The sequence below is a fragment of the Protopterus annectens genome, chromosome 1.part0 (assembly GCF_019279795.1).
Source record: "Protopterus annectens isolate FY-2018-M chromosome 1.part0, PAN1.0, whole genome shotgun sequence".
In the NCBI taxonomy this organism is placed as follows: Eukaryota; Metazoa; Chordata; order Ceratodontiformes; family Protopteridae; genus Protopterus; species Protopterus annectens.
In genome coordinates this window covers 1,208,579,267-1,208,606,047 of record NC_056725.1, presented here as the reverse complement: position 1 = coordinate 1,208,606,047, position 26,781 = coordinate 1,208,579,267, and the positions used below count along the sequence as shown (strand labels likewise).

Below are 26,781 nucleotides of genomic sequence, written 5' to 3'. Positions count from 1 at the left end.
CTGCAACAGTGAATACACTCTAACATCTACATTTATGGTAAGTGTACACAACTGTACTTTTTATCTATGCCTTCCCTCCCCTTCCTCTAATTCTGAGGGTCCTGCTCAAGATAGAGCAGGACTCTTCCAAAATCTTGTTAGTGATTCCCTTTTGGTACAATCAGTATTGTTTCCCTCTTCTTCTGCACCTGGCCAAGGGCAGTCACCACAAGTTACCTCATACAGTGGATTTACTCACACAAGACAAGAGGTCCCTCATCCATCTTCACTTTTCCACTCTGCAGCTGACATTGTGAGTGATAGGGTTTTGATCCCTTTTAGGCACCTTTTTAATGAGGACCTGCTTAGGGTTCTGCAGGAGGCCAGAAAACCTGCTACCATGAAGTCCTATATGTCCAAATGTAAAAGATTTTCTGTTTAATGCCTTGCTCATAACCAGAATCCATTTTCTATGGGGATCCCTCTGGTGGCTCTCTCTGTTATTTGTGTGAATTGTTCTGTGCTGCGTTAACATGTTCTTCTGTTAAAGCTCACCTTTCAGTTATTTCTGCTTGTCTGCCAGTAGCTCTGCCTCTGGCCCCTAGGTTTGAAGTCAAGCAATTTCTTAAGGGCATCCTTCAGATCAGACCTCCTAGGAAGCCTTTTCCACCTTCCTGGGACCTTTAATTTTGTTCTTGAAAAACTGACTCAGACTCATTTTGAGCCTGCAGCTTCAGCTTCCTTGCAAATTGTACATGGAAGACTGTTCCTCTTTTGAAACTTACTTCAGCTAATTGAGTGTCTGAAGTCCAGGCTGTTATGGCTGTTCCTCCTTTTTTAGTTTTTCATAGGGACAGGGTGTCTCTTCATACTAATCCTTCTTTTATGCCCAAGGTGGTTAATGAATTGTCTCTTAATCAGTCTGTTAATTTGCCCTCCTTTTTTCCTTTCTCCACAGTCTGCTAGTGAGAAGGTTCTTTACACCTTGGATTTGCATAGACAGCTCAGATATTATTTAGATAAGACTAAGGCCATCCGCGAGTCTGAGCAACTTTTTAATTTCCTTTCATCTCCGATCTCTAAGTTTGTCTGTTTCTAGGTAAACCATTTCTTCATGGATCTTAAGATCATTAATTTTATTACTCCTTTCATGGAAAAAGCCTGTCTGCCTCAGTAAAGGCTCATTCTGTTAGGGCCATGGCTTCTTTTGGTACTTTTTTCAAAGGATTGGATACCAGTTCCATCTCTGAGGCTGCTACTTAGACCTCTGTCCATAGCTTTACCGAGCCAGAGCTGTCCTGCATGGGTTTCTTGAGGGCTCTTCTGGGCCTTCCTCCTCCCTCCTCCCAAGTTTCCTGTTCAGCTTTTGTATTCCCCCTTTTGTAAAGCATACTACAGCAGTGATATGGAAGGCTGTGGTACATTTGTGTAAGCTCTTACCATAACAGTAGCTGTCCTTCTCTTCACTGTTGCAGTATTCACTGCATCCCTCCTCCACATTCTTCTCTACTGTTTTTTTTTTTCCTTTTTTTTCTTTCTGCATGTTCCTCCTCCTTCCTAAGACGGTCATTCCTCCTAGGGCTATTCATTTCTGAGGTATGTACGTCCGTATGGCACCTTTGTACCCTATGTCTTGAGCAGAAAGCTTATGTGTGATGTACATCATCTGTAAAATCCCAAGGCTTTGGTATATACTGGCCGGACGTTGGGCTCCTCTTAGCAGGGTGGTGTCACTTTAGTAAAGAATGGTGCAAAAGTGAAGAGGACATCTGCTGTTATGGCAAGATTTTACACAAATGTACTTTTCTCGGTTTTTTTTTTTTTATAAAATCTATTTGGTGTCTAATGCTGCGGTGGTGGTGCTGCGGTAGCGTTGTCGCCTCACAGTTAGACGTTGCCCGTTCGATTCTCAGAGCATCTTCTGTGTGGCAACATGCGTGAATGGGTGTTTCTTCATTGAAGGTTGTGTTAGGCCCGGCAAGCCAGCACGTCAAAATCTACTGCCAATCATTAGCGGACCGGAGTTCCGCTGTGGCGGCCCCTAACCGGGAAAAGCCGAAAGAAACAAACAAATTTGGTGAGCTAATAAACAAAAGACAGCAGCTTTGTTAATTATACCCCCCCCCCCCCAAATAGTGGGTACAGTATGAAACAGTTTATAATTGAAAGACTTGTTTTTATTGTTCTCCAATGGGGTATCATTGTCTTTTTTGCCTGTTAAATAAAAAGTGTGAATTAAAGACTTGTCATTGGCCAAGTCCTGAGGTTCATAATATAACTAAATCAAAGTGGATAGAATGCTTCATAGCATCTGCTGTGGTCAGCATCTGTCAGTGTTCTAAAAAGGTGCAATGGTCATGGAGTATAAATATCCTGCCCACGTTATCCTCCAAGAATGAGCAGCAAGGTGGTCAATTATCACAAACAGAGGAAGTGTTTTTTTTGGGAAAGTAATATTGAATGGGGGAGGCTAGACTTGTAATTCACATACATAACATAAAGTAAGTTTCAGTGCCTGCAAGTCAGTGTTCATTCAAATTTCATTAGACAAAAAAGGAAGTAATGCCCCATTTGTTTACAAACCAGTGTAAACTCTGCACTCAAGTCATGCACATGTATCACTTCTTTTTACTATAGGTGATAACATTTGTATTTTTTTTTATTTTTATTTTTATAAAATCTAATTCAGTTTTATTGTTCTTATCATGGGCACGGAAATACATTGTAAATTGCTAGACAAACAAATTAGGGTACATGTTACCTAACTAATGGTTTAATTAGATAAACAAAACACATTCACAGCAGATAAGTAAAGTGTATGATTTTATTGAGAGTGTATTTTTAAGGCTTTGTTTAAATATAAACGGTTGTAAGACATGTATGAAATGGTTACTTATGAAAGTGAAGATTTCAGTAAATTTACTGAGGTGTTATTTCTGTGATTAGAAAAGGAGTGGCGACAAAAGAAAAAAGCATTGTAGACTTAAACGATCACGTGCACATCTGTGAAATAGCAAGCCGTGAAGTAACTTATGTTAATATGTTAGTACTTTCCTTATGATTTGACTCTGTCTTTCTTCCTGCATCAACATTGACTGTGACCTTGATGCTGACCTGTTCAGCACCGACTACCACCAGTAGATGTTACCAATATTATGTAGTTGACAATGATGATTGAGCCAAATACTCAGGCCCAGAGATATCCACTTCAATGATGACATTGTTGTCTTTGTTGAATGCCAGGGAGAAAAAGCCTGTTAAGCTTTTGCATTAATGTTGATCTCTACAGCACTGGAACACACGACACGAGAATCTTCCAACATCATTGTTGCTAGTGACGTAGCAGACATCGGTGCAACACATATTGTTAATTGACTAGTCTAAGTACCCAGTGGTGGTATTTGCCTCAGTCCTGAACATCTGTGGATCTGAGCTTTTAGCCCAGTCATCTTCTCAGTAGATTTGCAGGGGAGTGGAATCTGACGTAGGGATGCACTTAATGTTGAATGTTAACTTCTCTTCTTTTCATTATTAGAGTCAATTTCTGAGTGGTCCCAGAAAGAACTGCTGTAAAAGGATGCTCAGAGACAACTTAATTGAGTTTCCTACCTTGGATACTAATATTGATGATGGGTAATTTCTTTAAAGTTAGCTCCTAAAGTCCCCAAATTTCAGAAAATCATTGAACTTGTGCGACAGTAGGGGGCTTGGTCATTGATCCAATCTCTGTCTCATCTTACGTCTGGAATGGTATTTTCCTTGTCACATAAAGGGCATTCCAGTAGCCAGATTTGGTACTGCCAATATCAAGGTGAACAGATAGGGTCTCTTCAAGCATCTCAGGGACTTAGATTTTTTGATGCAAGACTCCTTTAACTGAATATCTAGAATTTAATACAATCCTCAGAGGCTTTAACCTTAAAACCTAGGAAATTAACTGTAGTTGTGAAATAATCCCCAAAGTATTGTAAATGTTGTATTGTTTTTCTCCACAACAAAAAAAATATCAACAAATCTTTTATATAATAAAATGTTATTGATAAATTTAAATCCAGGAGTAGGATGTCAGGTGTGTCTGCTAAGTGTTTTCTTAGGTATAGAAGTGTCTAGCTACATGCACCCTAACTTTATTTTCAAAAGTATTGTGAAGAGACATATGCTGCAAGTGAATAGGTGAAAACAAACAATGGCACATGGAACAACTAGACAACAGGGAGGGAGATTTTATGCACAGAGTTATTACCCCACAAGTGGTACAGAATGTAAAGATTATTTCAAACAAAAGGGATAAGAGTAATAGACCAGTGTGTTTTCCGACAAGTGTGATGGACCAGTGTTTCTAATGATTTCCGTTTGAGTCCTATTACACAAGTAGCCTGTGAGGTATGCATTGTCATAATAAGATGGCCAGTAAAATATAGGACATAATAAAAAAACACTGGCACCTGTTCATTGTTCAAGGATATTATCAGAGCAACCGTAAATAAGTTTTAAGAAGTGTAAATCTTTGAAACAGATGTTGTCTTAGTAGGAATAGTGAAACATCATGGACATTAAGTTTAGTCAGAAGAAAGGTATCTGGCCTTGTTATAAGTGTAATTTTTGTAAACATCACTATAGGTAAAATAGCTTCAAACATCCACTTTTGGGTATGGGATTTTGCATCTTTATCTGGGCTGATTGTGATGGTGAAAATGTGATCTATATTACTTTGTGTGAAGCTTGTTCTCTTTTTTACATTGGCAAAACACTAGTAGGAAATTAACGGATATGTCAGCATTTGTCAGATATTAGAAGGAAACCTGAGCTAAATGCGTTGCATAAACATATCCGTAAACAAGGTGGGAGACATACTTTTAAATGTGCTGTTTTTCAAGTGATAAAGAATAATTTGCAAGTGGATAACATTAAGACTTGGACTGAAGAAGCAAAGAATTTGAATCTCCAGATTCTGGTTTTCCAGCATCAAAGGTTTAGTATGATGCCTGTTGCTCCATTGACACCACATATATGTTTCACTACATAATACAAGCAAGGCCATAACTTATTGAAAGTGTTGTTAATTTTCCTGAAAATACTAAAGAGCTACCCAACTCATTACACCACACAGCAGCTTAACTGAACCCTTTCACAAATGTGTTCTATATTCAAGTCTCAGAACTCTGTAATGAACCACCATTCAGAATATGTATTTCAGTTGGGTGCCTGCACCTTAAAAGGAATTAGAGAATGGGTGACCTGCAGATTTGCACCCTGATTGGAGAACACATTTTCTCCAGCAGGGTGTTAATCTACAGGTATTGCCCACTGAAAAATGAGTCTGCCTCTTCATAGCAGCATATCAGGCTGCCGTGAAGCTCTGACTGAAAGTAACTTAATGGTCGCCATTATTTTACACTCTCTAAGCAGCGCTTTTGCTATTTAGTGAGTCTAAAATATGTATATATTATACATATATACACACACACACACACACACACACACACACACACACACACACACACACACACACACACGTATGTGTTGTGTGGATATATATATATATATATATATATATGTGTGTGTGTATATATATATCTATAAACAAAAAAAATTAAAAGTGTGTGTTTGTATATGACAAAAAAGAAAATAAAAAAAAAAGTTCATGTGTTTGTGTGTGCGAGTGAGATTGATCGAGCCGTTATTTTACACTCAGTAACCAGCACTTTTACTGTTTTTAGCAAGTGTAAAAACTAAATGAAACCGAGAAAGTGTGTGTGTATATGAGCATAATGCATGCTTGTGTGCATGAAAGAGTTGTGTGCGAGTGAGAGAGTGAAAATGACTGAGCATTAGTAGCAGCAACTGTTAAAAGGCTTGTGCACCTCTCAGCCTATTAGCTCAAGATAACTAGATAAAGCCTAAAATAAAGGGGGAACAAAGGCCCAAAATATGAACATATTTTAAGTGTTGATGTTCTAAAAATTATATAATAAAAGTTGCTTGAATAATAGGATTTGTGTTAAAGATCGATCAACTGGTGGCAGCAGCAGTAAAGAGTTTTGCATACCTCTCAACCTCTTAGCTCAAGAAATATGGGTAAAGCCTGAACTAAAGGGTGAACAAAGGCTTAAAAATAGGAGAAGATTGTAAGTATTGTTCTGTTAAAGTTACAAAATAGCTTAAATAACAGAATTTGTGCTAACATGAGTTTTCTGAAGAAAATAGTCTGAATGTCAAATGTATGTCATTATTTAATGACTTCACTCCTCGATGACTAGCAACAAACCACACATTTTAGCAGTAAGGGACTAAGAAATAAAGTAAAGATCTAGATTCTTATATTTTGGATGTAAAAATGCTCCCTCCAACAGCATTTACATATTCTACAGCAACTTTGAAACATCAGACGGAGGAACTATTTACATCAAAAATATATAAAAATAGTATAAAAAAATAAATAAGTAAAACACAACAATTTCTCTAAGCACAGTAATGCCCTCCAGGGTATGTGTTACTGTGTAAATAATGTCCTCTGCTTGCAGATTCGGGCCCCTTAATACCCCGGGGTGGGTATTATTTACACAGCAACACGCATCCTGTTGGGCATTATTGCTTGCTTGTGGTATTCGTTATACTTGGAAGGAAAAAAATAGGTGGGTGCTCCTGCCCATTTAATTGACCAGTGACATTGTGGTAGACTAACTCACTAGAGAATCTAGACATCCATGGATATAGCAAGACATCTTACCTTTTGTACCTGTTTTGGGAATCTTGACCATGGGCAAAGTCTCTGACTAGGGCTGGTCACTGCTCCACTGAAATGTGTTCTTTGGATTTTAACTGTCAGAACAAGAGGTAAATATATCTTTTAGGACTGCTGAAGTCTGTTACCTACTGAACTCTTCCTCCACCATATTCCACTTCTTTTCCACTGCCTTACCTTTCACATCTGCTTTGGAAACTAGGTCGTTGGTGAAGTCTGTGACGCACTTTGGTTGGACCTTTGCAATCCAAAAATATTATTCTCGTCACTTTGGCTATCTGAATAAAATAGACACATCTTTTAAGACTGCAGATTTCTTAAAGCTGCTTGCTTTGAGACCTCTCATCCTTTTTTTCCCCCCAAAACTTTTGATTTGGTTTGTAATTTATTTTTTGGAAAACTTTGAAACTATAAAAGTTGCTTTAATTCCTGAACAGTTTCAGAAATGAGCAGTGTATTTCTGTGTAATGAGTAGTCATCATGTACATACGGTTACAATATTATGTACATATCGTTTGCCTTACTTTTCACATTTTAAACAAATCGCAAAGGAAATCCATTATGTTGTTGCGTTTCCACTATGAAACATTGAAAGACGAAACCTAATGCCAAAAATGCAGAAGGGTAAAAACTTACCTGCACCTCACCTCTCAGCTGATATATATGGCAACTTCACATTTGCACCAATTTAAAGAAGGGAGTAATCTCCCAAAAATGGGAGTCACCGCTGGTGCACAATCATACTGACACTGATTTCTTGCTAAAAATAGTTTGGCATTCTGCTTCTTGGCCTTGTGCAGAATTATCCTTCATCCACTTGTAGAACACCTGTTGTAGTAGACATAGTCCTCTCGATAGGCTATTCTAGTTGTCTGTGACTTTCTGGACTAAAGCTACTGGTACAGTTATTTTCAGGTGACAAAACTACCAATGGACAAGTTTGTATTTTCTGTTCTGGGTGAAAAATTGAAATCTCACTATTATTGTAAGGCTTTAAAAGTAACCTGTCTCTAGTGAGAGTATGTCATTACTTCCCTTTACCAACGGACCCTTAATGTCTTTACCAATATGGGCCTGGATTTTTGCAGTAGTCTATGTTTGCTTAGCCTTGCATGTTTTAGTAGACTTTTAATAAGAGATTTTTTTTTTCTTTTTCGAAAGGTGCATTCCATGACCTGTGTTTTAGAATCAGCTTTTGTCTTCACTTTGCACTTTTGCTCAGTGTCTGTCTTCCAGTAGAGTTTTATCTTGGCTTATGGATAGATGAAATCTTTGGCTTACTTAAACAGACTGTCAAGAGTAGAATGCCTGTACCTTTTTAAAATACTGTACAGCTGTTATGTGTAGCATCCCTATCCTATTAGCATTCACTAAACTCTTTTAACATAGCGAGACGGTGTTTTAAGAGACTTATACTAATGGAAAAATTCCAGGCGACCGGACCTTTTTCCATGAGTATAAGTCGATTTACAACGTGCACGCTGGCCAATCAGCATGCACGTTTTGGAATATTAATGGGGGGTCATGGTATAATGGGTTTTTCTTTGTATGTTTGAAAAGTTTGTAAAATTCAATAAAAATATATTTGAAAAAAAATGCTCCCTCCAACAGCATTTACATATTCTACAGCAACTCTGAAACATCAGATGGAGGAACTATTTTACATCAAAATATATAAAAATAGTATAAAAAAATAAGTAAGTAAAACACAACAATTTTACAGACCACACATTCTCTAAGCATAGTAATGCCCTCCAGGGGTGTGTGTTACTGTGTAAATAATGTCCTCTGCTTGCAGCTTCGGGCCCCATAACACCCCTGAGTGGGTATTATTTACACAGCAACACGCATCCTGTTGGGCATTATTGCTTGCTTGGGGTATTTGTTATACTTGGAAGGAAAAAAATAGGTGGCTGCTCCTGCCCATTTAATTGAGCAGTGATATTGTGGTAGACTAACTAGCAAATAGTCTCTGTTATGGATTGCAGTGAAAGCCTATATTACTCTTCACTCACGTTGCTTTTGGTAGTCAGGAATACTTGCATTTTCCAGGGCACATGACTGCAAGAGTAAACAACCATGTAAAACTTTATCCTGTCATCCATGACTGAGGACCAGATTTTCTGCTCGACTCCCAAGTGTACTTCATGGCCAGTCTGTGTACATCTCTTCTGTAGGTTTTTGGAATTACTGCTCTTGCTGTTTAACTAAGCAGTTGTCATCTGCTGATTTAGTTCTCTTTCTTCTTCCTTTCTGTGTGTCAGCGTCTACATTAGTTTTGTTTTTCTTTCTTTGTGTACTTGTTTTGTAGAACTGTGTTATTTGATCTAAAACCATATTTTTCCTTGGGTTATTTCTACATCAGTCGGGGGTCTTACCAGTACATTTTCTGCCACCTTATTCACAAAATATCCTGCAACTTTGTCATGCCTTTTGCTCTTCTTTCTTATGGCAGTAGGATGTCTTGAAATGCTGTCATTTATGTTTTCTCTCTGATCATGTACGACATCACATCCCTCAGCTTGTCCCCTGTTCTTTTATCCCAAAATTGTAGTCCACTTCTGCATTAAAGAAAATGTTTCTGCACCAGCATTTTCAGATATGTAAACAATTACTGCATTGTGTGATTTGACAATATCACTTTACATATTTTGAATGTTAAGCGCACACTTCTTTTTCCCACTATTCTTACAGTCTTCTGTCATCCTACTAATAAGAGAACTGTAAGTCTGCCCACTTCACTGATCAGTGGAGTCTTCTATTTTTACAAGCCAAATTTCCCAGTTTCCATCGAAGCCACCTTGGATCTCTTCTGAAAAAAAAAGACCCCAGGCTTTCTGGGACTAATTCAGTCAATGTAAAATTAGTTAATTAAACAATGAATCAGTACTATACCTGTGTACTCCTGACATATAGTACGGGTTGATTAGTCAAGTTAAGGAAGGACAGGTGAGGTCTGCCCACTGTCGGGTCAGATTTCAGCATGTAAGGAATTAATTACGCCAGAGGCAGGATGTATGCTTGCAGTCTCATGTAAAAAGCTTTCATGTGAACAATATCAGTATTAAACACGGAACATCTGGTGAGATGGCAGTGCCAAATAGTTATTTTATTAAAGGCCATACAGACAGTATGGAAAAAGGCTAGGCATGTAAACTTCTGATAGCTGTTGTCTTAAATAGGCTACTGAATTTATACCATGGTGTTTCTTTATCACTTGTTACAAGTAAAGTCCATTCTGAGTGGGATCTTACAGATTCTTACCAGGCATTGCTTACCAGATAACTCTTGACATTGTAGAGCTGCATTTCCACTTTTTCTTCTTAGGTTGCAAAAATGACAAGAAACCACTAGCTATAGTACTGTTATCAGTCTTGTATATCCTAGAACTTGTTGAATATGCAGATGAAGTATACCAGCATGTGTCTTTAGGTGGCCACTGCAGCTTTCATTTTTTGCAGTGAGAAGTTGCCACACCACAATCAGTCCAGCTAGTAATTCATATTGGATAATAGGCAAATCACACATCACCCTCTTGTGGGTGCTAGAGTTGTGGGAGCTAATTTAGTCACAGCTCGGCTACATTATCCAGACTTGGATACTACTCTTGAGTGCCTCCCTCTTAGCCATTTTTCACTACACCCACCCAAGTACCTCAGATCTCGTTTACCGCTTGAGCATCCGGACGCGGATCTCTGTGCTGTCAAGTTGTGGTCACTAATTTAGTCACAAATTTCATTGCTAAGTGCAAGTATTTCCTTTATCCTTTGGTTTTCCTTCTCGTTGGCTCTGTAAGTGACATCCTTTCTCTTCCTAGTTAGTTTACTTGTATGTGAGTGTGGTTCTATATAGCTAGGTCCTTCTTCTAATTTTTTAGTTATAGATAGTTATAGCTAGTAGATCTCTCTCTTTCCTTAGAGTGTTTATTTGTTTTTGGAGGGCTTTTGGGGCCAGTTCTGGTTGCGTCATGTCTGACAAAACCCTCCGTGGGGTTCAAATGTTGCACTATTTGTGGGCATAAGATCCCCAATCAAGATGCCTAGAGGGAGTGCATATATTGTTTAGGTGCTGATTATGGAGCATGTGCGTCTTTCAATCCATGAGCACTAATGGATAGATGTAATAAATGAATCTTAAGGGGTCTTCTTCCATCTTTGGCTTTTGAAGCTTGGAACCCTTCTTTGGCTTCAGCTTCTTCTTCTCCTAAAGAAGCAAAAAAGAGGTCTCTCCCTGCCTCTCCGACAAACTCTCTGGAACCGAAGTCCAAAACTAGGAAAACTTCGGCTCCGACCCTCTCAGATCTGAAGAACCTGTCTACCCCATCGGATCCACCAGCATGCTCAGATCCAGGGGGAAGTAAGAATGTTGTCCCCTCCTTCTTCATCGGCTCCAGTGTCAGATCCTATAGCTCTGGATCAAAGAGCTTGGAGAAAGTCCACTAGTCAGTCTGTAAGGTCCAGACAGTCCCAACCGCCCTTGTCAGCTTCTTCCAGGTCCTCTAGAAGCTGGTCCAAGGTAGACATGGACATGAAGATAATGAGTCCTCATGGCCTAGATTCATATGAGGATAGTTTCGGCTCTGTCCCCTATCAGATCCATGAGCTACCCAGGCCATACCATCAGGACTCCTTTTCTGATCTGGCCCTTGAATTCCGAGTTAAGGGTTTCGGGACTTCTGACTCAGGTTCGGTGCCAGGGAAGCCTCCTTCCTTGATGCCAATGGTACCCCTGATCAGCCCTGTTCCCCGCAGAGCAGTTCTTGGAGCAGAGGTGTCAGTGCTGGGTCTAGGGGAATGGGATCAGCTCCATCCTTCTCCGCTCTTGACAGTTCGCATCCAATTCCCGCTAGAGGTCACAGATATGGTGCAAGTCCTAGCCGCTTGCCCTGTGTGGCTTCGGCTTTGTGGGAATTTGAGAGGGCCTCTCCTTGTCCATCAGCTTTTCAGGTAGTGGAGAGGGTTTTCTCCCGAGGTGAACAGTCACCTCATGTCCTGCAACCCACCCTTGTACCCCTTTCGGGTCTGAGCCTTGAGCCCATTCATTCTGTCTTGAGCCAGCCCGCCCCAAGCAGTCTCCAGGATCTCCCTGCCCAGGAGGGATACCCTTCTTCCGATACTTCCCAAGAGTACCCCACTGAGGAATTCCCTGGAAGAAGACGTGCAAAAGGAGGCACATTGACTCCCCGATGGAGTCGTTAACCGAAGACACTGACTTTGATGAGGGAAAAGGATCCACCTGATCCCAACCTGAAGCAGTAATTTCTGGACACATCTTTTGAGTGTGTTATGGCTATATTACCTCTAGAAATGTTATCCGCTGTGTTTTCTGTGGTTCATCCAGGACATCACGTCACTCAGCTTGTTCCCAGTTCTTCTGTTATACATTGCATGGAAAATGTAAGTTGTGTAAATATTTAAAGTATTTTCTCCAACAAATATATTATATGTATTGCAGCAAGTTTGAAACATTAGGCAGAAGAGCTATTTTACTTCAAAACTATAAACAAGAATGTGCATAGTAATTAAAAAAAAACTAATACAAAACAGTATCCTACTATCTTAAGGACATTAATGCCCTCCAGAGTATGCATTTTAAGGGAAATTATGAATTCCGTACATATTTAAGACCCTCTGCCTTCAGCACTGGGCCTCAAAACACTTTTGGATGGGTGCTGATTCCCTAGTAACACCCATCCTGTCAGGCATTACTTGCATCAGTGAATGTTCGAAGGCTGTTGATGTACTAGTTTTCACACCTTAATTTGCATCTTGGGATGAGTATTGGTGTGTTATAGCTGTTTGGTTGGCACACATCTATGTCATGTTATGTTAGGATATAATATGTAGTTATACTCATGATGCTAGCTGTGCCAGCAAATTCAGTATTCCTTCTCAGAACTTTATCCACTGTATTGTGCATTGTTTCATGTTCCCTTCACTGTATGTTGTTAGCATGCATGCAGGTCTTGTGGCAGCCCAGTAGTTAGTAAAATGATATGGTACTACACTACTTTTATAATCAGTGCGCATAACATTCTGTTCTACTGATTTCATTGTCACTTAGCATGCAAACTGCTGAATTCCAAAAAACTGTTTCTGAATTAAAATAAAATAAAAAAGAGCCCCTTACATTGTTTGCCTTGTATCAGCAGTTCTAAAAAGCTTATATCATTGGCATGGCCTAGAGAGGTTTATGTTCTCGAAAGGATTGAGGTTTGTGCCAAATGATGCCTTGTTACCCATTCTGAGATTTTCAACATTTAGTATAACTTTTATCCATTGCATCAATTTGTTCATCTGCAGAGATGCTGAATTGAGTGTGCGTGTGCGTGTGTGTGTGTGTGTGTGTGTGTGTGTGTGTGTGTGTGTGTGTGTGTGTGTGTGTGTGTGTGTTGTTCATCTGTAGTGCCCAGATCTGGTTGTAGTTCTTGTAACCATAGCTTTGGTGGAGCTCTCACTGTTAAAACCCTCATCCTTGCTGTGTAGTCCATTTGGTTCTATACTATAGTGTGGATAGTTGTCATTTTCACTTACTGTTGACACATTGACTGAACGTGTTTGTTTATAACCTCACTAGTTACTATTTTAAACCGTGACATACTGCTTCATTGCTGCTTAACCAGACTTCTATAAAAACTGCCAAGAGGTGTAAATGGAAGTCCATCATTTAATATGCTAATCTCAGCTGCTCTCCTGTTAATGAAATATCTATCCATTCCACTGTATTTTTAACCTTGTGACAAAGTTTATCATTCTGTTTGCATCAAAGAAACATCTGTGTTTAGTTCCGTTTTAATTTGGTACTAGCTTTAATTTCCTGTTTTCAGTACAGTTCTTGAACTTAATTAATAAACCACTCATGGATAGAAACAGAGCTCCTGTAGATAAAGGACATAAATTATATCTGCGAGTTAAATCACCTTCCTGGTAAGTAGGGCAGTTTGAGTGTCTTAAAAAAAACTTGGAAGAACATTCAGCATTAGGTCTCAGATTATTAATCAAACTACTAACCACATTATTTCCTCTTAATAGGAATGGGATGCAAAACTAAAAGCACATTTATTTTATTTTATTTAACATTTGTTTACCAGGAAAGTCCGACTTGGAACCAAGACAATTTTCAGCGGAGGCCCAGGGAGAAATGCTGCAGATGCATGTCTTTGTAATGTGGGAGGAAACCGGAGTACCCGGAGGAAACCCACATGAACACGGAGGACATGCAGACTCCACACAGAAGGCACCCTAGCAGAGAATCGAACTTGAGTACACTCGTTGTGAGGCAACAACACCTCTACTGCACCACTGCGCCGTCCATGGGATGAAACTGCGCACAGGTAAGACAGTGGTAATGGCAGCAAATGGGGAAAATATGAAGAAGCTGAGAATTGAGATAGAAGGGAAGATGGTGGAACAGGTTAACAGCTTCAAGTACCAGGGAGGGGTGGTTGAGGAGAAGGGAAGTCTGAATAAAGTGGTCAAAGCTAGAATCGGAGGGGGGTGCAGCCAACTGGTACGAAGTGTATGACAGAAGAATGTCAAAGAAGCCAAAAAACAAGGTGTATAAAACAGTGGTGCGACCAGTACTACTTTATGGTACAGAAACCCAGGTAATAAAGGCAGAGCAGATAAGGAAGCTAGAGGTGATGGAAATGAAGTGCCTGAGATGAGTTGTAGGATGAACACCGTGGGAGAGATGAAAAAATGCAGATGTAAGAGCAGAATCCAAAGTAGCTCCATTTTCAGAAAAGATCAAAGAGAACAGATTATGGCGGTTTGAAACGTGCAGAAAAACAGAAGACAGTCTGGTGAAGAAGATTTGGGACAAACAGGAAGAAGGCAAGAGGAAATGAGGGCATCCAACAAAGTGGTACATAGATTGTGTGACAGAAGATCTACGACAGTCGGGTATGAGTGTCGAAGAAGGCAGGAGTGTAGCATAGAATCGAGAGAAATGCTGACGGTTATACATGACACCTCAGTCCCATGTAGAAAATGGGAATAAGGGCATTGATGATGATTTTTGCTGTAAAACCTGAGTTCTATTAGTTTTTTTAAGTGAACTTGGGTAACATTAAAGAGCATCCCTGGTGTCTAGCATTCTCCCAAGATGTCTTTCATGGTGCAAAACATGTTCTATTAACTTTTGAAGTGACTTATGTTTTATATATCTATATCTATACATATATATATATATATATATATATATATATATATGTATATATATATATATATATATATACATACACACACACACATATGTCCCTGGCCTCTAGTGTGTCATCCCCCCACCAATACTGCAGTATGTGCTAGCTTGTCATGGAAGGTTTAGTTATGGCAGCCACCTCTAACACACATACAAAATTCATTTATATATATATATATATATATATATATATATATATATATATGTGTGTGTGTATGTATATATGTATGTGTGTGTGTGTGTGTGTGTGTGTGTGTGTGTGTGTGTGTGTGTGTGTGTATGTATGTGTGTATGTATATATATATATATATATATATATATATATATATATATATATATGTGTGTGTGTGTGTGTATATATATATATGTATGTATATATATATAGACACACACACATTCCCTCAGACTAGCTGTACATCGTGCACACACCCTCACTTGATTGCACACTCACTCACACACACGCACGCACACCCTACCTATCCCCTAATTATCCCCCCTACTGCAACCACCCAAGGAGAGACACACTCACACAGACACATACACACATGCACATTCATTCCTCAGAAATACCACTGCATACACTCACACATGCATCACACACATACATCACCCTTCCAACAGAACCTGTCTGCTATATTCCCATGCACTTACCCAAACACAATCTCACCCATTGAAAGTAATGGGTGATTGCAAGGTTTTGACCAAGTTCATTTCAGCGATTGGTGCTTAGGATTTGCACAGCAGAGCAATTCTATGAATCTCTCATCTGTGGTAAGCACTTACCGCAGGCATTTCCAGGGGACATGCGTCTGGCTAATTACCATATGCCACTCCCTTAGAGTACGTAATTAGCATTTGTAGTAGGCTACAGAGACAGCCTACCACAGTGCTGCACCTTTTTGAGGTAAGCACTGTTGTAGACCTGTCTAAGAAACAGAAATATTACTGCCATCGATCAAAGGGCCTGCTTGTGGCAAACTTTGTGAATCCTGACGTAAGTGTTTTACAGGCAGTAGAGATCAGGCTGCTTCTCTCTTGAAGTGAATTTCTTGAATCCATTTCTTGAACACATTAACTACTTGATTGTGACTGACAGTGTGGTTATAATCATGGACCCCACAAGGTGGGGGGGGACTGACAGGGCCGTAGCCTGGGGACCCGGTGTTGATCAGTCAAAAGATAAAAATATTTAAAACATCTGTTTGAAATTTCTTGACCACTGAAAATTTATACTTTAATTCATACAACAATTGAATCATGAATTTCAGAAAGGGCCCATATCCATATTTTTCAGTTGTGGAGATGGGCTCTTTTCAAAATTCACAATTCAATTATTATTATTATCAATGCAGCAGAGTGGGTGGTGCGAGCCTACCTCTATAACAGCTGTCCTTGTTACAGCACTGATATCACCACCAGGGCTTGTGAACTGTTGTGTCTCCTGCATACTCCCATCTCTGTCACTCCAGAAGATGCAAGGCTAATTCCACCTGGCCAGCTCCAGCAGGTGCTCAAGTCACTAATCAAACTCAGTTTGCCAGAGTCGCAGGCAGATCTTTATTCCTCTATGTGAGGAGTGCTGGGCAAATTTTGCAAAACTCAATACACATTAATGACTGTACTTTTATTAATAACAGTGTGCTGTTCTGCAGACAGAAACATATAACTGGGTTACAGTGTTTATTAACTGATAAATTGAAATGGTAAACTCATTAAACCAGCATTAATGTGGTCTGCTGTTGAGCTGATATAGTGTTACCAGAGGTTACCAAATATCTTACTATAGCAGTTATCATAGTACAGCCTTTTTCTCTTTTTATACTAACTGGTTTCCCCAGGTTTCTGCATTACTTAATGCATCTATACTGCTTCATACATTGCTTGTATGTTCTGCAATATGTTATGCTTCACTGAATGATAGATCATAGTGTCTCTGTATGGCTTTTCTCAAATGAAGTCACCTGTTTTATATTCTCTGATATTGTTAGATGTTTTGTGAAGTAGGTTCACACAGGACGTCTACCTCATGCCTCAGTACTGGTATCAGAGTACAGGACCTAATGCCACAATTCTTTTAAATCAGATATGATAAAATAATGTTGTATACCTCCGTCTTCCTAATACATTAATTCTGAGAAACATACTAATACAATGACAATAAGTACAGGGAATGATGAAGTCCAGATGTAAGACTTTCAATACCATCCAAGTATCTCTAAAATCTTAAAAAATGCATTCAAATGCTCTGTGATCTTATAGTATAATGATTGTTTCTAACAGTTTTCTCATTTCACAACACATAACATAACATGGCATACAAAACAGACTACAAAGAAAAAATAATTAAAGTGAGATGAGGTCCAAATAATAGGGTGCCATGATTCCCGAGTGGCACCCCTTAATTTCCAAATGTCCCTGTTTTTTTTTTTTTAAATTTTTCCCGGCTTTTTTTTTTTTTTTTCAAACTGACGTCATCACGCAGAGGCGTGCACAGTGATGTCGGCTTTGTGAGCAGCCTGCCAGCCTATCGGAATTTGGCTCAGGGCTGCTCTGGGCTGAGTTTACTTTGCAAGCCTGCAGCACAGTAGAGAATGAGAGAGGGTCTAAAGAGAGAGGGACGGGGCAGATGAGTCAGACGCCTGAGCACTGAGCAGCTGATAGCACTGTGAAGCACATTATTGGATTTAACAGGTAAGAAAAAAATGTACACAACCTCAATGTACTCAATACTAGAGAGTATTATTTACTTCATAGTAGGAATAAATCAGTGAATTGTGCCTCCACTGAAATTAGGCACTTGTTTGTATTTATGTTGATGAAGCAATATGACTTTTTTATCTTTGTCTACCTCTGTACTGTTTTACTCTAATGGCCAGTAGGATATATATATATATATATATATATATATATATGTATGGTAAAATATGTTATCTTCATGCTGGAAGTTTGATTTAACTGACCTCCATTTTCATGTTCTTCTTATTTTGGAAGTTTACCAGTTATTTTTGTGTCAAAACAAATAACTTATTTTTAATCCGAGTACCCGACTGGTAAAAGTATATGAATAACAGCTACTTCGAGTAATGGCTATTACTAGCTTATGTTGGGTTAAAGGATTACTTATTTTGAAGGCATGTGTTGCAGAACCCATGAATCTTCTTTTGTAACTGTTATTGTGAAAAAGTAAATAGCCATGCCATGCTTTGAATTTCTGGTCTTTGGATGTGTAGATTCTTGTGCAAGATATGGCTGTCTGTGGCTGCGCACTGGTCGGGTTTATGACAGCAGCGGTTTTATTTAAGCATTAGTGTGTGTGTGTGTGTTAAGCTGCAGCTTTCTAATTCAAATGTTACACTCGGTAAGTAGAGTGGTTACTGGTTATGACAGCAGCATACCTCTCAACCTCTTAGAGTAAGAAATCTGGACAAAGCCATAAATAATGGGGTGGGGGGGGTCCAAAGATGGGGACAATTTTTGATATTCTACTTAAAACTTAGAAAGTAGATAAAGCAACAGGATGTACTTTAATTTTAATTTTCTAAAGGATATGAAGTTTGAAACTCAAATGTCTGACATTATTTTTTGACTTAAATCACCAGTGATTTGCCACTGATTTGCTATAAAACCACAATTTTATGAAAAATGGACCAAAAATATTAGGCAGAAATCTGGACCTTCTGCAAAAATCTGTACAGTTGAGAGGTATGCGAGCAGCTATATTATTTAAGCATGAACTCACATGGTGTGTGTGATTCATTATTGGCAGCAGCTCCGCAGCTTTCTAATTCAAATGTCACACTCAGTAAGCAGAGTGGTTATGGCAGCAGCTATTTTATTTAAGCATTGTCTGGGTTTCAATGAATGTGAGTTTCAAGGGCAGAGAAGTTTTAATGCTAAGTATATTTTCATTCTGAGACTGTGTTGCTTTGTTTAGCAGATGTTTATTAGTGTTTATACTATAAAATGTAAAATAAGTTTTAAATGAAATCCAGATAATCATTGCAGAAGTAAAGCAGTATGGACATTCCAGTGTTTATGGTAAATGGAGTGAAATAGTCAAGTAATGGGACATTGGAATGGCTGCAGGGGGACTCTGGGGCCATGTTTTGGTTGTCTGTTCTTCAGTTTGTGTTTGAAAGTTGTTTTCCCACAATTCTATTGGAATGGGTGGGGGTTACATAATTAGGTATGCAGATTTTGTTAATTAGCGTACCGATGTGTACCTATTTTTCGTGAGTATTTGTCCAGATTTTTGATGTTTTCAGGTTGAGAGGTATGTTCGTAACTGTAAGTAATTATTTTTGCTTTGCACCCATCCTGTTCTTTACGGATATGTTCATTTTGAAAAAGTTGTATAGATATTTTTGACTTTTATTTTTTTATAGAAATGAACAAGTAAAAGTAAAGCCAGGTCTGCTTCAAATTATAAACACAAGTCTGGCGCTCAGAAAAGGAAACTTAAATACAAAAAAGAAGGGAAAGCATCACGCGCTCGTCAATCGATAACAAAATTCTTTAAATATGATGACGAAAAGAATTTAGCCCATAGTACTAATCATGAAGCTAGTGATTATGAGAATTCAGAAATTCAAAAATCAGTCAAAGAGGAAGCGACTGCCACTGTTGCAACTGTCGAACAAGGAAATGAGAAACCTCAAGAAGAACTAACTGTTAAATAACGTGATACAGTCAATACTTCAGTTACACGTCATTTCGAAAATCCTGATGTAAAATAATGATGATCCTGGTACGTGACCTCGAGTAATTTCAAATAACCTGCGACAAGAAATAGTACAACTCAGTGTCACCACCATTCAAGAATTCCAAAATATATATAAAAAATTGCCAAAGGATGTTAATGGTAGAGAATTTCAAGAGTTTCTTTTATATAAAAAAAAATGAAAGATAATAGAAAAAGTGAACATTTTCCACGAGAATGGCTAACATGGAGTGCATCAAAAGAAATTCTGTACTGCCTACCATGTCGACTTTTCTGCAATCCACTCCACTTAACAGAAATTTAAGCTGTTTAGCTCAAGAAGGCTTTTCACCTAAAAATAAACCTTGGAAAAAGTTATGACATTTTGCCATCTCATGAAAATAGTGCTGAACATAGGAAACAATATGTAGCTTGGAAGTGTCTTTTGGATTCATTAATAGGACTTTATCAGTAAAGCCCTCCTACTCCAAATTCAGTCTGAGACAACCAAGTGGAAAGCTATTCTGCAAGGAATTTTAGACATTTTTTTGGCATCTAGAGGTTTAGCGTTTTAAGGAGAGAACACAACAATTGGAAATGTCCACAGTGGAAATTGTTTAGGGCTTTTGGAACTAATTGTAAAATATGATGAAGTAACACGACAGCGCCTTGCTAAAGTTCAACAAAATTAGATAGAAGGAAGAAATATGAAGGGATCTGTCCATTATTTGTCGTGGTATTCTCAAAATGAGTTTATAAGCCTTTGTGCAGACCAAGTTCTTAACACCATTCTGGATCAAAGAAGGGACTCAATTTTTTTATGGCATAATTGTTGATGCAACACCAGATATCTCACACAATGAACAAAATGTCCTGATTCTCAGACATGTATTTCAAACCAAAGATTTAAACGAATTTGAAGTAAATGAACGCTTCATCGAATTCATAAATTTTACTGGGAAAACTGGACAAAAAATAACTGAAGAAATACTTGTTACTCTTGAAAAACACAGTATTCCTCTTCAAGATTGCCGTTCACAAGGGTACGATAATAGCGCCAATATGCGTGGTAAAGTAATCAGCGTTCAAACCCGCATCCTAGAAAAGGACAAATTTGCAGTGTTCTCCCCCTGTGGTGCACATTCATTAAATCGCGTAGGAGTGAATGCTGCAAAAATCAATCCAGATGTTATAACATTTTTCAGAAATATAGAGAGCTTGTTCACTTTTTTCGCTCACAGTCCTGCACGCTGGGAGGTACTTTGAAGAGATAGTGGTATGTGTTTTCTAAGTGTGTCAGAAACAAGATGGACTGAAAGAATTCAAGCTGTGTGTCCAATCGTCAAACATTACCCCGGTGTACTTGCTGCGATAGATAACATTCTTAGTGAGATGGCTACAGGATTAACTCCTTCAGCACTAAATACGCTTAAAGGTTTGAAGAAATATTTTGGTTCTTATAAAGGTCTGTTGAGGACTATTCTGGCATAAAATACTAGCCAGTATTTATAATAAGAATATTGTCATACAAAGCAAAGGATTATCTCTTGATATAGAGATCTGATGAAGTCCAGTTAATGGGGACGAAAACGCGAGTTGAAACATAAAGCGTTTATGGTTTTAACCTTATTTATTACCTGCTGTGGATTCAATAAACTTTGGCAAGTTCGCTCATTCACTCTTCTAGCTATTGCACTCTGGATATTTTTTCTTGATATAGAGACCACCTTGGTAAAAGACTTAGTGGAAGAAATAAAGACGTTGCGCGATTCATGGGAAAACATTGTTCACGAAGTAAAGCAGTTGCTGCGGCAATAGAAATCCAACACCAATTTCCCAAAAAGTACACAAATTCTGAAAACTGTGAAAAAGACTTCCGAAATTCTGTCGTGTACCAAGTGTTGGATTTTATTATCAACAATATAAAAAGATTTGAAGCAACGAATAATATTTGCGAATTATTCCCTCCAATTTTAAATTTTCAGTATTTGGACAAAGATCAGCTAACCACAAAAGCTGCAATACTTGTAAAAGCTTACGAAAGAGATTTGTTGGATGATTTAATAAATGAAGTACAGTACTTCACCTTAAAACAATCCACAAGACCGTTTTTGGTTTGGAAAGGTCACCAATTAAACTTCTTAATTTAATATATGAAAAAAATATGCAAGAAATATCTGGCAGTATTTGCCTTGCTTTGAAATTATTTTGTACTATTCCAGTAACTATCTTGTCAGCTGAGAGATCATTCAGTAAATTGACAAACTCGTTAAAAACGTAGCAAAAAAATTCCACTAGCCAAGAACAGCTTAATCATTTGGCAATTTTATGTATAGAAAATTATTTTGCTAAAAAAGTTGATTACTCAAAAGTAATTGAAACATTTGCTGTAATGAAAGCTAGAAAGTACACTTTCCAATAATTTTATTGTTTTTTTTTTAATAAACATAATTATGGGGACCCACAAAAAAAATCTAGCCTTGGGGCCCGCTTCAGCATGTGGGGGCCATGGTTTATAATTCTCTGTGTTTTATACACACACACACACATACACACACACACACACACACACACACACACACATCCACACACATCACTTTCCACAACATACTAAACAGCTAAAGTACTACCTCATTGCATTCCTAAAATCCCACTCTCTCCATACTAAATGTAACCACCCTTGAGGTTTGTGTATTCCATACTTAAGTGCACATTATATTCTTGTCTCAAATCAGTCCCCACCATTCCCTTCTCCTTCACACATTATCCCCCCTAAGCACCACTGAATTTCCTGCCTCTGACAACAACATTAACTTAAATAGCCTCCCTAAACTTCCTACAAAAATTACTCTCAGCCAGTGTTGTGGCCCAGCACTCATCCCATAATGTGCTCCTTGAACTCTGTTATCAAGTAATGTAGCAAAGTCTCACACATTCTCAAACTTTTTTCAGAACTAAATATTCTCCTGCCAGTTAATGGCAGCAATTTGTCTTGCTGTGCATTAGGGAGCATCACGGGTAGCTTTTGAAATTAACCGTTGACTCTTTCAGCATCTTTCATCTCTAGTTGATGCTGCTTTAAGAAACTGAACACTGCATTGCAGTTTTGGTAGTGGCCATTGTCTAATTTAGCTTTTATTTGTAGGCTTTAGTATAAATCTGAATAATGGAGGAGTCTTAGAGTAATGATTTAAAGACCAGAATTTCAAATTGCTGTTACTTATATACTGTTTTGTGAGGTGGCTCACCGCTGTAGAAGAGTTTTGCTTAGAAGATGTTCATTGTGTTACACTGCTGCAGTCATCACACTTGGGTTATCCTGCCGTCAGGCGGTCCCGCAGTCGGCCAGAGTTCCAAAGTCTTGGTCCGGCGTCTGTTGCTGTCGCTTCTTCCCTGACGTCAGTGCGCCAGGGGTATATAAGAGGCATCCAACGCAAATTTCTATAGTCTTTCTTGCCGCGCGGTGCCCGAAGCAGAAGCAGTTTGCAAGTGCCGGTCGGCCTACTCCTGAGATATTCAAATCAAATTTCAGACCGAAGTCATCAATAAAGCTAAGTACCCCGTTGGGGAACCTTTTCTTGCCTCAGTCCGATGTCAGAAAAAGTTAACAATTGCATTTCTTGTGGGAAGCAAATACCTCATAAGGACTTTCATTCTTATTGCATTCCTTGCCTAGGCCCAGACCACAACGTCACAGGTTGTCGGTTTTGTGCTAGGTTTAACAAACGTACTATTAAACGTCGGTTTGATTTCGCCTGACATTATTTTGGTAGGAAATTTAATTATACCATGCCGTCAGAGCAACCGATGACTGGAATGCATAAAAAACGCAAAGATAAAGACAGGCAACCGAGATCCAAACCAGACTCTGAGGCCTCTGCTAGACCAGTCGCCGGTTCTCCGGTTTTCAGTGAGGCACCTACGCAGCCCCTGACGACCGCTGATTTAGAACGCCAGCCGGCATCCGATTCCCAAGCGGAGATTGCTAGGCCTCCACAACCTTTACCTTTAGGCCCTTCCGACTCCATGGCTGAAGGAGATTCCGGTGCAGTTGAAACGCCTTCAGTTGCAGAAGGTGTCTTCAGACCGACTACACTCGCTATTAAATTCTATGCAAAGCTGAAAACCCTTTTAAAAACAAAGAAGGCTGTACAGCAGTCTCCAGTACAAGGCCCCATGCCTAAGAAACAAATGCTTAAGATGGCTGAAGATTTAATTACCCTTATCAGGGGTTCCCATCCCCCTCCTGATAAAAGACCAAGACAGGAGGAGGACTACGCTTCCTCTGACCAGGTTTCAATTTCTTCAGATTCTTCTGAGGAACAGGAATACTCTTTTCCCCTTTATGAAGACTCTGATGCAGAAGAGTCTATCCCTTCAGCATCTCCCCCAGAAGATTACTCTTTTGGGGAAACTTTACATACCATGAGGGAACATTTCCACTGGGAAGGCCAGGATTACTCTGATTCTAAGAAAAGGCTCCGAGAGTTCCTTTTACTACCCCAGCACAGACCACTTGCTATTCCACCCGTGTTAGACATTGTGGATGATGTTTATTCAGAATCTAGCCTTAACCCAGATTCACATATAAAAGCCCTGTTGCTGACCCAGAAACCATTTCCCAGGGTCCCAAAGGGGTTAAGGCCTCTATTGCTAAAACTCCTGTACCCTCTGAAAGGGATTCTAGAGCACTAGACAGATGGGGAAAGAAAGTATATACCTCAGCTACTCTAGCTATGAGGGCCTTAAATTGCCAGTTTCACATGCTGAAATATCAGCAATATTTGATGTCTCAAAACAAAAAATGATCACACATACAGAACAGCCTGATTACAAGGAAATGCAAGATTTGTTGCATGCAGCTGAACAAGTGGGAAAACATACTTTGCAATGTGGATTTGATTCATTGGAAGCTTCTTGTAGAGCAGCAGTGACAGGGTCCGTCATATGTAGACATGCTTGGTTAAAAGAACAAACTTTACATGATCATGTTAAAGCAAAGTTATTGGATGCACCTTTACAGCAGGATGTTTTATTTGGTGTAAAAGCAGAAGAGGTTTTAAAGAAAATGGAGGATAAGGCAAAATGTATGCAGACGGTCAAGGATTTTTTACAGGTTCAACCCCCTAGTTTCAGCAGAAATTGGCCAACCAAAAACTGGTCCTTTCCAGCTTCTGCCAGACCACAGAGGGGCAAATACAGATGCCCAAGGGGCAGAGGTCAGTCACAAGGCTCTTAACAGCCTCGACAATGGGGTGCCACAACCCAAAAAGGAGGAGAAGACAGGTCTCAAACTTTCAGAAGACAGACACAATGACTTACCCCTCAGACTGCCAAGCAAATCCCTCTTGGCAGCTCCCTTGGGAGGCAAACTAGCTCTTTTTGCAGACAACTGGCACAGCATCACAAAAGACAAATGGGTCCTAAATATTGTATCTCAAGGATACAGATTCCACTTTCACACTTTACCAAGGATAAAAGGAATGCCAAACCTGCCACCAAATCAATGGGCAGAGGCTCAAAAGCAAATTTCAGCTCTCATGGACATGAGAGCCATTCAAAAGGTCCCAACACAAGAGCAAGGACAAGGATTTTACTTAGACTCTTTCTAGTTCCCCGAAAGGACAAAGCCTGGAGACCCATTCTGGACCTCTCAATTCTAAACCCATATCTGGAAGTACCCAAATTCAAGATGCTAACAATACAGCAGCTTCTTCCCATGCTGGGCAAGAAGGCTTGGCTAGTAACGTTGGACCTCAAGGAGGCATAACCAGCATGTCCATTCAGACAAAATTGCAGAAGATACCTCCATTTTTATCCGGTTCAACCCATTACCAATACTCTGCACTGCCCTTTGGCTTATCTACTGCGTCCAGGGTCTTCACAGAATGCCTGACACCAGTAATTGCATACTGCAGACAAAGAGGAATTCAAATATATCCATACCTGGACGACTGCCTTATTCAAGCAGAAAACAAGGACATTCTTTTAAAGCATCTGGCTTTTGTCAAAAACCTATTAAGTTGCCTAGGGTACACAGTAAACGAAAAGAAGTCAAAACTAGTGCCCTCACAAGACATAATATTCCTGGGTGCCAGCTTAAATACAATGGCCCAGATGGCTTATCTCATGCCAGACAAGCAAGGACAACTGACTCAATACTTCAAAATGATGGCAACAAAGACCCAACTACCTGCAAGAAAAATTCTGCAGGCCTTGGGATTCATGGCATCTTGCATACTACTAATACCATTTGCAAAACTGCATATGAGGAAATTACAATGGTACCTGAAAAGTGTATGGACTCAAGCCACAGCTTGGAAACAATAATTCCACTCATTCCCTGCCTTCAACAGGAGTTTCTAGGGTGGGCTCAGGCATGTCACCTCAACAAGGGTCAGTCTTTTGCCTTACCCCCAGCCAGGCAAACTATAATAACAGATGCATCGGATTATGCCTGGGGAGCACACATGGCAGGACAGTGTATTCAGGGCAAATGGTCTGCAGATCAAAGGCATCTACATATCAATCAAAAAGAGATGCTAGCTGTACAAAATACCCTAACTGCTTTCAAGGACCTCCTACATCCAGGGCAACTCCTAATAAAGACAGACAACACCACAGTGATGTGGTACATAAACAAGCAAGGGGGCACACATTCTTACCCCCTATGCAGGCAAGCAATGACCTTGTGGAACACAGCACTGACCTACCAAGTTCAACTACAAGCACAATTCCTGCCAGGAAAGAAAAACACATTGGCAGACGATCTAAGCAGAAACATCATAGATCCTCACGAGTGGAAACTAGATCCACAAATATTTGCAATGATAACTCAAAAATGGGGGAGCCCAGACATTGATCTGTTTGCTTCCCCCCAAAACTACCAACTATGGAAATTCTACTCAAGGACATGCCACACACTAGCTTGGAAAGTGGACAACCTCTCATTCTGTTGGAAAACATTGACAGTGTATGCCTTTCTTCCACTGCCTCTTCTAGCAAAGGTGCTGCTGAAATCCAGATTAGAGAGGCCACAAATGATGCTCATTGCTCCTGACTGGCTACGCCAGCACTGGTATCCAATACTAAGCAAAATCGCTCAAGGCCCACCATGGATTTTACCTCCAATTCCTCACCTGCTCACTCAGCAAAA

At 39.4% G+C, this 26,781-nt stretch overlaps 1 protein-coding gene across 1 annotated transcript in view; it reads left to right on the top strand.

Moving 5' to 3' along the window:
• GPR63 (G protein-coupled receptor 63) overlaps nt 1–26,781 on the top strand; it is a 433,154-nt gene that overhangs the window by 88,028 nt on the left and 318,345 nt on the right. The window lies entirely within an intron of this gene.